General features: G+C 51.0%; 1 protein-coding gene across 14 annotated transcripts in view; it reads right to left on the reverse strand.

The window, feature by feature from the left end:
- The window catches only part of SPIN1 (spindlin 1), a 110056-nt gene that overhangs the window by 63333 nt on the left and 33233 nt on the right, over positions 1-13490 (reverse strand). The window contains exon 2 of one of the 14 annotated variants that reach the window (XM_073344920.2): positions 522-560. The exons of the other annotated variants lie outside the window; for them this stretch is intronic. The gene's annotated coding sequence lies outside the window, so the exon portion shown is untranslated. The remainder of the gene's footprint in view (positions 1-521; positions 561-13490) is intronic. 14 annotated transcript variants of the gene reach the window in all.

Here is a 13490-nt window from a genome sequence, read left to right on the forward strand (position 1 = left end):
TCCTCACCCACCTGCCTGCTGCTCACCTGCCCATTCACCTCCTCACCTCACTCGCCCACCCACCTCCTCATGCCCACCTCCTCATGATTTTATCGAAGCGCGGGGCCCAAAGTGGTCACCCCAAGTCGCCATGCCCAAGAGATGGCTCTGCCAGCTGAAAATGGTCAGATTACCCACGTATTCTCTTGATCAAAAACATAGTCAAGTGCTTTTACTAGCAAATCAATGGCACTGTAGTCATTTGACCAACTTGCCATCCACATCTAACTCAACTGTCCACGCAATTAGTTTTTGAAAGAGACTTCCCAAATTCCCTCAGAACAGGAAACTCAGGCCAAACTTTGCAACTATGAGTGGCCCGAAAATTAGGCTCTTACATGTATCTTACACTAAGCAATTAAATACAGAGTTGCTTGACTTTGGAGTGCTGTGCTCTCACAAATCCCATAGAGGTCAATGAGAGCTGCAGGTGCTCTGCCTATCTAAAAGTATGAAAGTTTGAAGATTACAGCCTTCATTACCTTACTTGCATGTGGCTGGTTAGCCATTCTACAGCAGCCCTAGAAATGTAAAAAGGACACATTGTAGCACCTAAGACAGTTGTAGAAAGTTCAGCTTCAATGAACTCTGCAGTCCAAAATATTCCTTGGGTAATATTGTCTTCACTTGATATTGAAGATTTCATGCAATTCGGCCACAGATGGACCTACATAGGGAGCAGTTAACTAGATATCCTTAGTTAACTTGTAATGTATGAATTTTTCCAGAGTAGCCCAGCAACTACCCACTAGTTCAGGGGTGGGCAAACTACAGATCCGGCCCACAAGCTGTTTTAAGCTGGCCTGCGAGCTGCACCACGCGCCTTGGCCCCACTCTAGCCGGGGCGCTGGGTTGGGTCCGCACCACACAGCTCCCGGAAGCTGCAGCATGGCCCCACTCCAGCTCCTACGCGCTCCAATGGGAGCTGCAGGGGTGCTGCCTGCGGATGGGGCAGCGTGGAGAGCCGCCTGGCCACACCTCTGTGTAGGAGCCGGAGAAGGGACATGCCACTGCTTCCAGGAGCCACTTGAGGTAAGCACTGCTCGTAGCCTGCACCCCCTGAGCCTCTCCCCACACTCCAAACCCCTGCCCCAGGCCTGATCCCCCTCCCGCTCTCCAAACCCCTTGATCCCAGCCCGGAGCACCCTCCTGCACCCCAAACCTCTCATCTCCAGCCCCACCCCAGAGCTCACACCCCCTCCCACACCCCAACGCCAATTTTGTGAGCATTCATGGCCTGCCATACAATTTCTATTCCCCAATGTGGCCCTCAGGCCAAAAAGTTTGTCCACCCCTGCACTAGTTAGAGGGGGAAATCTTGGTCTGACTCCTTTTTTAGTGTCTTCCATGTAGATAGTTACACACTATCTTTACCCTGTTCAATTACAGGTTAAAATTTTAAGGGTGCCTAGTATGTGCTTTATGCATGATGCCCCAGGGTTCTACACATCCAAAAACTCTGCTTTTATCTTCAGTCAGGTAGAATAAAGGTTTCTGCACAAGTTCAACGCTCAAAGCACAAGATCAGAAACACAGCCCTGGTCCACCACTGCTACACAGATACCCTCTCAGGTTTCAGAGGGAAGGCCTGAACAAAGCAGGAGACATTCTCTCAAGGTAACCTCCTTCCTAAAGAAATCTTGTTGAAATCACATTTTGATCCTGGATACAAGAACCGGTCTTACTCTGCTGCTCCTAAACTGACCAAGTCTGCATAACTCAGGTCTCTATTTCTTGTTCCTCAGGAAAAGTTTTCTTTTATACCCACACACACAGCAAGGATGACCCCTCATAATGAGTTAACAGCGGACACTTCCTTTGAAGTGGTACCAAAAGATGCTCCACCAGCTGTGCAAGCAGGGCAAAAAGATCCTGTTCTAGAAGCCTACAAAACCAACAGAAGATTAACATTTACAGCCTTGTTTCTTTCTAGTGGGCACTTTTTTTACCTGGAGATTTCCTTTTAGCCCAGCATTAAGAAGTGTACAATACACAAAGTTTCAAGATTACTTATTGGATAGCAAAAAAAAAAAAAAAAAAGCCTTTGTTTATGCAGCATGGAGTTTCCGAGTGCCCTTACAGAACATAAAGTTCAGGAAAACTCACATTTCAGAAAATTCCAATAGGAGTGTGCGCGTGCCACATGAACGATCGCCAGAAGCCTTTCCCTAGTGGTACCTGTCGGGTCGGCTGTGGAGACCCCTAGAGTGGCACCTTCATGGCAGTGTATATATATCCCTGCCGACCCGCCACCTGCTCAGTTCCTTCTTGCCGGAGTACTCCAACAGTGGGGTGGCGGGCAGGATTTGGAATGGACATGAGCAACACATCTCGAAGAACAACAGTTACAAGAGGTAAGTAACCGTTTTTTCTTCTTCAACTGATTGCTCATGTGCATTCCAATAGGTGACTTCCAAACAGTTACCCCGGGGGAGGGGTCGGAATTCACCAAATTGCCGAGTGCAGGACTGCCCTACCAAACCCAGCACCATCCCGCGCCTGCTGGGTAATGGCGTAGTGGGAACTGAAGGTGTGGAATGAAGACCAGGTTGCCGCCTTGCAGATGTCCTGGATAGGGACCTGCGCCAGGAAAACTGCAGACACCGCCTGCGCTCTGGTAGAGTACACCGTAATTGGCGGGGTTGGAACTTTAGCCAAGTCATAGCAAGTCCCGATGCAGAACGGGATGCATGACAAGATGTGCTGTGATGAGATTGGGAGGGAGTCCTAATTCTTTCCCCCCTAATTCTTTCTGCAAGAGCAATAAAGAGCTGTGGTGACTTCCAAGGCGGCTTTGTGCGTTCAGTGTAAAAAGCGAAGGCCCATCTAACTTCCAAGGAATGGAACATGCGCTCCCTGTTTGTGGCATGGGGTTTAGGGAAGAACAGAGGTAAAAATATGTCCTGGTTCACATGAAACTGGGAGACAACCTTAGGCAGGAACACAGGGTGGGGGAGCAGCTGCACCCTGTCTTTATAAAATACCGTGTAAGGCGGTTCGGAGGTCAGTGCTCTGAGTTTGGATACCCTTCTAGAAGAGGTTATAGCCACCACGAAAGCCACTTTTCAGTGAAGGTAGGAGAGAGGGCAAGTAGCCCTGGGCTCAAAGGGGGGCCCCCATGAGCGATGACAGGACCAGGTTGAGATCCCAGGGGGGGGCGGGCAGACGTCCTGGAGGATAAAGTCTGTTGAGGCCCTTAAGAAACCTGCTCACCATGGGATTACCAAACACTGATCCCCCCCGCCGTTCCCAGGTGGAAGACTGAAATGGCCACAAGGTGTACCCTTAGGGATGATATTGCTAAACCTTGGTACTTTAGATCTAAAAGACAGTCCAAAATAAGGGGAATTAGGGCTGATTGTGGCTCAGTTCCCCTTTGTTGAGACCAAATGGAGAAACACTTCCACTTAGCCAGGTACGTGGCTCGAGTGGAGGGTTTCCTACTCCCCAACAGGACCTCCCTAACTGAGTGAGAGCACTGAAACTAAAAAGGGTTCAGCCATGGAGCTTCCACGCCATGAGGTGGAGTGACTCTGGGTTGGGGTGCTGTAGACAACCGTGGTCCTGTGATATTAGGGTGGGACATAGAGGGAGCGCTACTGGTCTGTCCACTGAGAGGTTCAGTAGCATGGTGACGGGGTGGTGGCAGGGCCACGCTGGCACTATGAGGATTAAGGAAGCCCTGTCCTGACGAGTCTTGAGGAGCACCCTGTGTATGGGGGGAATGGCGGGAATGCATATAGCAGGTGACCCGTCCATGACAGGTGAAAGGCGTCTGCTGTGGAGCCTGGGCTGTGGTTCAGGAAGGAGCAGAATCTCTGGCAGTTCCTGTTGCTCCGCGTCATGAACAGGTCCATGTGGGGAGAGCCTCACCTCTGGAAAATTGAGTGAGCAATGTTCAGCCTGAGGGACCACTCGTGAGGCGGTCTGCCAGCTCGATCTGCACCCCCGGAAGGTGCGATGCCTGCAGGTGTGTAGAGTGGGCAATGCAAAAGTCCCACAGTGAGAGGGCTTCCCGACAGAGGAGAGAGGAACAAGCACCACCCTGTTTGTTTATATAGAACATAGCTGCAGTATTGTCCATGAGCACTGATATGCACATGCCGTGAAGATGGGCATGAAAAGCTTGGCATGCCAGGCGAACCACCCCCAGCTCCCTCATGTTGATATACAGCGATAGCTCTGCCTGGGTTCTGACATTGTCCAGATGCACTCCCCAACCAAGCACCGAGGCATCTGTGACAAGGGAAAGCATGGGCTGCGGTGAAGGGTACTCCCGCACAAACCAGCTGTGGTTGCAGCCACCTTTAGAGAGAGTGGAGAATTTGAGGTGGGAGAATCACTATTGAGTTCAGTGGGTCCCTGCCCGGTCTGTGCACCTGCACTAAACACGTCTGGAGGGGCCGAAGGCGCAGCCTGGCACGCTGTACCACGTATGTACAGGCTGCCATGTGCCTCCATGGTCTCATACAATTCCTGGCTGTAGTTGTGAGGAAGCGGAGAAGGGTCTGGATAATGTCTGTGAGTGCTTTGAAACGCAGTTCCGGAAGGAAGGCCCTTGCGCTGAGTCCAAGAGAGCGCTGATGAACTCTATTCTTTGCGTGGGGGGGGGGGGGGGGGGGTGTCAACGTGGACTTGGGCTCGTTCAATACAAGTCCCAACCTGTGAAACGTAGCCCAGGCCAGGGATACGTGCTTCACCACCTGTGCTTGGAACTCGGCCTTGATGAGCCAGTCATCCAACTACGGAAACACCTACACCTGGCGCCTGCGGAGGAACGCCGCTACTACTACCATATACTTGGTGAACACCCGTGGGGCCACTGAAAGGCCAAATGGGAGCACCCTGACCTGGTAGTGCTGGCCACTGACCACGAATCTGAGAAAGTGTCTGTGGGCTGGGATAATGGCAATGTGAAAGTACGTGTCTTTCAAGTCGAGGGCGGCATACCAGTCTCCCGAATCCAGGGAGGGAATGATGGCGGCCAGAAAGACCATGCGAAACTTCTCTTTTTTTGTGTTTGTGTTGAGGTCTCGTAGGTCCAGGATAGGCGGAAGCCCATCCTTGGTCTTGGGGATGAGGAAATAGTGGGAGTATAACCCCTTGAGGAACCTCCTCTATTGCCCCTAGAGCTAGGAGCGATTGTACATCTTGTGAAACGAGTTTCTTGTGAGAGGGGTCCCTGAAGAGGGACAGGGAAGGGGGGTGGGAGGGCGGAAGGGAACAGTATTGGATAGAATATCCCGCCTCCACCGTGCTGAGGACTCAGCGGTCTGACATGATCTGAGACCAAGCACGGTAGAAACGGGAGAGTCACTTCACAAGGGGGGGAGGGGGAGGGAAGATCCAAGAAGGCGACTAATGCGCCATCCTCGTGCACATGTTCAAAAGTTGGGCTTGGGGCCGGGGGGCTGTTTGGTTGAACCTTGGCCTTGGCCCGATGAGGATTGCATTGGGCGCCTCCAGTTATTTCTGCCCCTCCTCCTAGGCTGATCCAGCCTAGCGGCTCCAGGTAGAAATGGGACGGGGGCTGAGGTCTAAGGGGCTTTCTCTGAGGCGCTGGGGTGTGCAGCCCCAGAGACTTCAGAGTCACCCGGGAGTCCTTCAGGCTATACAGGTGCGTGTCTGTATTTTGAGCAAACAGGGGAGGTCCTGTATTGTGTTTTGGACCTCAGGTGCGACCCCTGAAACCTGAAGCCATGCACTGCGCCTCATAGTGATGGCCACAGTTGTAGCCGCAGAGTCCGTTGCACCTAGGGCTGCCTGGAGGGCGGTCCTAGAGACAATTCTACCCTCCTCAAGGGGCGCACCGAACTCCTTGCGAGAATCAGCTGGGATTAACTCCTGGAACTTAGCCAACGAGCTCCAGAAATTAAACGCATATTGGAAAAGCACTACCTGCTGATTCGCTACCCGAAGCTGGAGCCCCCCAGTCAAATAGACTTTACGGCCAAAGAGATCCAGCTTCTTGGCATCACGTGACTTAGGTGCAGGGCCTGGTTGGCCCTGTCACTCCTTGTGGTTTGCCACATCAACCACCAGAGTCCCTGGCTGGGGGTGGGTAAACAGGTGCTCATAGCCCTTTTGCGGCACAAAGTAGAGTCTCTTGACCCCTTTAGCCATTGGTGGTATAGAGGGCAGGGTTTGCCAGAGCACCTTTGTGGTGTTCTGAATTGTCCTTATGAGGGGCAAAACTACTTTGGAAGGACCCTCGGGTGTGAGGATGCCCACCATCGGATCTGAGTCCTCCATAACCTCCTCTGCCTGGAGGCTGAGGTTAACTACTACCCTCCTAAGCAGGTCCTGGTGGCCTTTGGTATCCATTGGTGGTAGAGTGGTGGAGGTGCCCGCAACTGCCTCGTCTGGCAAAGAGAAGGAAGAGGTTCCCGGGACACGGTCTTCCTGCCCCTCGGGCCCTCTGGAGGCCAGGTCAGGTACCTCGGAGCACCCCGCGACTGGAGGTTCAAGTGCCACCAACGTCAGTGGAGGAGGGGCTGTGCTTGTCTGCGGCTGCTCAACAGCCCTGTCCCATAAAGGATCCTTGGGGCCCTAGGGGTGTAGCTTGCCATCGATGTCGCTGATGGAGGGATATGGGGGGGCCAATAACACCGATACCAGCCTAGATCCCTGACCTTGAGCCTGGTGGTAGGCCCAGGGGGTCCAAAAGGGCCATTGTACTGGGCCCTGCAACTGGGGTGGCCAAGTGGTGACTGGTGCCAGTTGTTCCGCCAGCCTACGGTGCCGGGATCGGTGCTGTTGCCAGAACCGGGAGCGGTAGTGGCTGCGTAAGAACACAGATGATTCCAACTCTGATGAGTACTCTGTAGCCAACCACTGGGGAGCGGAGCCCGACGGTGCCGGGGAGCAGTACCGGGGAGACAGAGATCGGCACCACAACATCATGGGCTTCCTGTGATGATGAATCAACGGTGGCGCCACCGTTGGAGTCGGCGCTGCCGATGGTGCCGCCATAGCCAATGGTGTCATGACTGACAGGAAAGAATTTTCTGTAGTATCTGGCTGATGAATCTTGCCCATATCAGCTCAGGGTTTAGCTGATCGCCATATTTGGGGTCGGGAAGGAATTTTCCTCCAGGGCAGATTGGAAGAGGCCCTGGAGGTTTTTCGCCTTCCTCTGTACCATGGGGCATGGGTCACTTGCTGGACAAGTCCCTGCTCCTTGAAGCCTTTAAACTACGATTTGAGGACTTCAATAGCACAGATATAGGGGTGAGGTTTTTGCAGGAGTGGTGGGTGAAATTCTGTGGCCTGCGTTGTGCAGGAGGTCAGACTAGATGATCATAATGGTCCCTTCTGACCTAAATATCTATGAATCTATGACTGGTGTTGTAATCGCCTGCGGTGCTGGGCATGACGCCACAGTCGGTGCCGTCGACGGTGCTACTGGCGGTGCCGAGTTTGCGAGGCCAAGTTCCGCACCTGCGGGGCAAGGTACTGCGCAGTCATATCAATGAGGTCTCGAGTCACCTCATATGTGTCCAGAGTGGAGGGGAGGTCAAGCTCTTCCTCCAAATCATCACGGGTAGGAGAGTCCGTTCTCACCAGACTCAACGGCTCTGCAACTGGGGCCGAAGTCAACGGCACCAGTTCTTGGGGACCAGACCGAGGGTGTCCCGCGAGAGGACACACGCCACTGGAATCCCCCCTCGGCTTCCTGACATGCGAACGTCCCTTGTCTGGTTCGAATGTCCCATGTCTGGTTTCTTTCTCTTATGCAGCACCGGGGACTGAACGGTGCCTCCGTGAAGCACTTGCCTTGTGGGCCGGGGAGCAGTGCCAGTGCTCCCTGGCGGAGTCCTTCCTCGGTGCCGAGACATCCCGCACCATGGCCGGTGCGCTGTGCACCGAGGATGCCTGTGTCGGCTCAGGCTGTGGCTGAAGGGTCAACTCCATCAAGAGGAGCTTCAGGTGATAGTCCTGCTCCCTCTTAGTCCTGGGTTTGACGCTCCTCCAAATAGGGCACTTATCTGTCTGATGGCCCTCCCCGAGGCACTTGAGACAGGCGGTGTGGGGATCACTTGTTGGCATAGGTTTTGCACACCTCTTGCATGCTTTAAACCACTGCGACCAACGCATGCCCCGGCGCCAGTGAGAGTAGAACGGGGGGAAACTCCCCAAAGTAAGCTAAACTAATCTACAACAACTAACAAACAACTATTTACACAGAAACAAGGGAACCACTAGGTAAGGCACTTGCAAAAGCAAGAGACTAAGCTGTTCCAGCGACTGTCACGGGCGGTAAGAAGGAACGGGCAAGTGGCAGGGATATGTATATACACTGTCATGAAAGTGCCACTCTAGGGGTCTCCACAGCTGACCCGATGGGTACTGCTAGGAAAAAGCTTTCCGTGATCGTACATGTGGAGTGCGCACACACCTATTGGAATGCACGTGAGCAATCACTCAAAGAAGAACTAGGAAATACAGAGCTATGGTACATACCTCTGTAACCTTGACTCTGACTTCCTGGAGCTGACAGCAGCCACTGGGAATTATCACCATGCACTGTAGCGGTGTTCAGTGTGAGAGCTGTAGCAGTACTGAAGCGTTTGAATGATGGAAGCAATAGTTGGGGCAGGTTGGTAGAGGTGTTTGTGAGCTGAGGAGATGAGGGATTAGTTTGAGGACTGTCAAAGAGCTGTGACTGTGATATGAGATCAGATTTCTGTCCTCTCCATGTGTGCAAGTAAAGAAAGGGCAGCATGTGTACCCTGAGGAGCTAGTCTATCATACTGAAATATTGTGTAGGCATTGGGAGGTGGAGGGGGTCTTGCCACAGAAAGCGTTAGTAATAAAGTTGGATACGAGATCAGTCTGAGTTTACTGATGGGCAAGGGAAAGTATAGGTTTAGAGGGCATCCTGTGAGTACACAAAGTGGCTGCTAAATTTCATAACTATGGAATTCTGTCAGGAAACTAAGCTAAGTATTCAAGAACAGAGCCAATGCAAGTACAGCCTTTCTTGTACGTGAAAAGAGTGAGAGTATACGTATGTTATGGGTGTTTTGGGGTAAAGAGGGCAGAGTTAAAGTTATGTACTGTAACTCTGTGTTTTCTGACATTTGAGTTTTGCTGAACTTAATTTCCCCTCTTTTAAAAGGGGGGGAGGGGGAGAAAGAAAGAAAAAAAGAAAGCTTGCTGGTAGGGGTTAGTGGTCATTGTAGCAGTTATAGACAGCATGCAGTTCAAGTGGACTACTGATCCTAGCCCTATGCCAGAGTTTCTCAAATTGGAGTCCACAAGGGGGTCTGCGAGTCATGTCTGGGGCCACTGGCCCTACTGATCAACTCCTCCCACTCCCTTCTAGTGCCTCCTGCATGCTGCAGAATAGCTGTTCAGCAGCGTGCAGAAAGCGCTGGGAGGGTGGGGGAGGAGTGGGGTCAGGGCACACTCGGGGGAGGAGGTGGAAAGAGGCAGGGAAGAGAAGGGGTAGGGGTGGAGTGGGGCAGAAAGAAGTGTGGCAGTGGTGAGTCTTGGGGGAAGGGGTGGACTGGGGCAGGGCCTTGGGAGTCTGTGAAAAGTTTTAAATCAAAATGGAGGTCCATGGGTTGCTGAAGTTTGAGAACCACTGCCCTATACCATTCTCACCCTGATGCTCAGCCCCACAAACCAGCCTTTCCCCTTCCAATCCAGCTGCCCTCCCACCACTCTAATTTTATCTAGGCTTCCCTCTCACCCAACTCATACAGGGGAGTAGGGAATGGGGATCAGACTCCCGAGCAAGGCAAGCCCCCTCCAAAACCTGGATCACATGAGGTGACACATTGAGGGGGATCAGACTCCCATATATGGGCAGGGGTCCCCAGGTACTGGCATACACAGGGATGGAGAGCAGGACTCAGATACCCCCATAGAGGCAATCCTTCCCAATATCCCATTTCACATGAGGGGGACAGGGAGCTGCCCCAGAGAAGCAAGAGGCCCTCTGATCCTGCCACATGCACAGGATTGCAGGGAGTGGGGCTCAGACACCCCTTGCGGGCAGGAACACCCAGATGCCTGCTCACATGGGGGGTAGGGAGAGGGACTCAGACCATTCTAAGATCTTGGCACACACCCAGAAGGGGAAAATGTGGGGCTGACCCTATTCTCCTTCAGTCCGTCACTCAGTACCCACATATCCCTCTCCCTCACCTAAGCCCCCATTCCTTCTCATTTTGCCTTTCACCCATCCCCACCTATCCCTCCTCCTCCTGGATGCAACCCTGAATGCCTCTCCCCACTATTTTTTCTACTTCTCTACCCCCTAAAAGTCTCTCCCTTGCCAGCATTTGCATTTTTAAAGGGAAAAATACTTGATTATATTCCCAAAAAAATTAAAAACAAAAGAAGTGACAGATTTTAGCAATAGGCTATTCCACCCCTTCCAAATTTCTGACAGAGGTAGAACCTGAAGTGACAATGGCTGGGTGAGTCAGTTTCAAAGCAGTATTTTTTAGCCATCCGACCGATGAGAAACTTCGAAGACTAAATTCTGTTAACTCCTCATTCCACACATACTCAGTATAACCCATTAGGCATGTGAATAGCCTTGTAAACCTTAGCATGCCTAACTGGAAAAGCACCATCTTTTTTCAGACAACACTTTAATATGATTTCCTCCAAAGAGCACCAGGTCCTCAAATGTTTGAAACCCCCGATACAATGATCTGAGACCTGATTTGATCTCTATCTATAAGGAAAAATAGGTTGTAAGAACCAGACAACTTTAAGGAACGCTTGTGTCCTCCCCAAACCAATGGTTGCATCTTGGGGTGCCCCTGGGTTAAATGGCCCCAAATTTAGATCACTAACAGGACCCCTCGCACCTGAGGCACACCAAATTTGAAGGCAACCCAAGTAACCATGTAGATTAAGAGCAATTAAGTGTCAAGTTTTAAACAGAAAGCTGCTCTTAATCTAACACTATAACAATCTAACATTACACCATCAATCTGTTTTAATAAAGCAAGCCATTCAAATAGAGCTGCCTCTGTATGCATGTTGTCTCTGCAAAGGCAGACAGAGACACTCAGAACAAGAGCAGAGGGCTACTTTTGGAGGTCATCGTAAGTACTCTTACTGTTTTCCAGCTGTTTAACTCAAAGTGCTAAACACAGTTACCTATCATCTTACACTTGTAGCAACGTGGGTGCAAAATTCCAAACCGCCACACACACTGTGAACACAGAAAAAAAAAAACCTAAAAATCATATCCTCTATGCCAGTGGTATCCAACCTTTTTAAGTTCAAAATCACTTTTTGAATTCAAAAGCAACGAAGGATCTACCCCACACATTCCCCGAGGCCCCTCCCCTTCCCCAAAGCCCCACCCCACTCACTCTATTCCCCCTCTCTCCATCATTTGCTCTCCTCCACCCTCACTCACTTTCACCGGTCTGGGGTAGGGGGCTGGCGTTCGGGAGCGGGTGTGGGCTCTATACTGGGGCCGAGGGGTTCGCAGTGTGGGAGGGGGCGCTAGGCTGAGCCTGGGGCAGGGGTTTGGGGTGCAGGAGGGAGTGAAGGGTGCAAGCTCTGGGAGAGAATTTGGGTGCAGGAGGGGGCTCCGGGCTGGGGCAGGTAGTTGGGGTGCAGGAGGGTACAGGGTGCTGGCTCTGGGAAGGGGGTCAGGGCTGGGGCTTGGGGTGCAGGCTCTGGGAGGGGGCTCAGCTGCCAGAAGGGGTTTGGGGTGCTGGCTCCAAGAGGGGACTCAGGTCTGGGAGTTGAGGTGCAGCCTCCCGCCAGGCAGCACTTACCTCCAGCGGCTCCTGGTCAGCGGTTCAGCTAAGTCAGGCTCCCTGCCTACCCTAGCCCCACACTGCTCCCGGAAGGGACCCACGCACCCCTGCGTCCGGGGGGGAGGGCGTGTGCAGCACATGGCTCCACGCGCTGCCCCTCTCTGCAAGCACCACCCCCACAGCTCCCATTGGCCACAGCTCCCCATTCCCGGCCAATGGGAGCTGCGTGGCACAGCTTGAAGGCAGTAGCAGTACACAGAGGGAGACCCCTGCTCCCCCTACCCCCAGGGCCATCTTGGCTCCTACCGGGAGCAGTGTGGGGCCGGGGCATGCAGGGAGCCTGTCTTAACCGCAGCCCCGCTGAAGATCACAATCGACCAGTTGATGGCCACTGCTCTATGCACAAATTAAATTATGTCCTCTGTCCCCAGCACATAGTGACACGAAGGCTAATGTATAGCTATAAAGTAATTGGGGAAGGGGGAAAAAATTACAATTTTGAGATTGGTAAGTAAGTGATATTGTACGTGAGTTACACAACTGAACTTCATTACTCAGGTTAGATTACAGATCAAAGTCCTTCCATTACTTTGTATATTCAATTTGCTTTAAAAATACTGCTAAGCAGGGTGGATAAAAATCAATGATTTAAAAAAAAATAAAAAAACTCTGATCTTTTAAAGTTAAATCTGAATTTATTTGATAAAATGCTTTTTGCAGAAAAAACCTATCTAAAGAAAGTTTTAATTAAAATACACTATAGCTCAGATATCTCATCATGGAGTAGGGATTATAAATTCTAATTCTATAGTAGGAGACAATATATTCATGTAAATATTTAAGAAAAGTCTTGTAAATGAGTGCCAATAGTTCATGGATTAGGGACCCAATTTTATGGGGTTCCAGGGGCTGCCGTATAGATTAATTAGGTTAATCGTTCTATCTACACAATGGGACTCAGTGCTCAGTCTAGAAGATACCATCAAACATGCTTAGTTTTGCAGTTCTCAAATGGTGGATATGTGTCTCCAGAGATAACATTCTTGTTAACAGCAAAAATGCTTTTAAATAAATATATAGAGGTGAGAAATAACAGACCTCAACCCTAGTGTCCCTCTGCAAATTTGTGTACACAGAGTCAATCCCTTACCTCTCTCTAAAAGTGCAAAGTTTCAAAATGTTCAATGAATAGAAGATTATTGGAGGCAAAATAGATCTGGACAAAGAGAAGAAGCCTGGAGATAAATGTGAGAAGGGAGGGACAGGCAGTAGAAACGAAAGTGAAACTGTTTGAGCAGCATATTCCAGAAGTCTGGAGGTCTTTCTGAGTGTAGCCTTCATTGATTTGAAATCCACCATACCATTCTCTCACTAGAAGGGAAGACCTGTAATGGCAGCAGGCAGTAAGAGAGACCCAGTTTGGGAATATTCTAATGAAGTTCCTCTACCTGTGGGTAAGACAGGCAAGCGTGCGAACAGTGCAACAAAGAAAAGCAAGGCCTGGTTGCCTGAATGAAATAACATCATGAAAAGTGTTGCTTCTCAGGAGAAAGCTGTGTTGAAGTTGATGAAAGGAACATGTCTGAACATGCAGGATTGTCAGGTTGGTAAACTTTTTATATCATACTTTTTTCTTAAGGACTGCCCGTCTTCCTTCGGGACTATTCTTGAATTCTCACGTTTAAGCAAAAAATATAGTTGTTACTCTATGGT

This window comes from Lepidochelys kempii, chromosome 5, assembly GCF_965140285.1.
Source record: "Lepidochelys kempii isolate rLepKem1 chromosome 5, rLepKem1.hap1, whole genome shotgun sequence".
In the NCBI taxonomy this organism is placed as follows: domain Eukaryota; kingdom Metazoa; phylum Chordata; order Testudines; family Cheloniidae; genus Lepidochelys; species Lepidochelys kempii.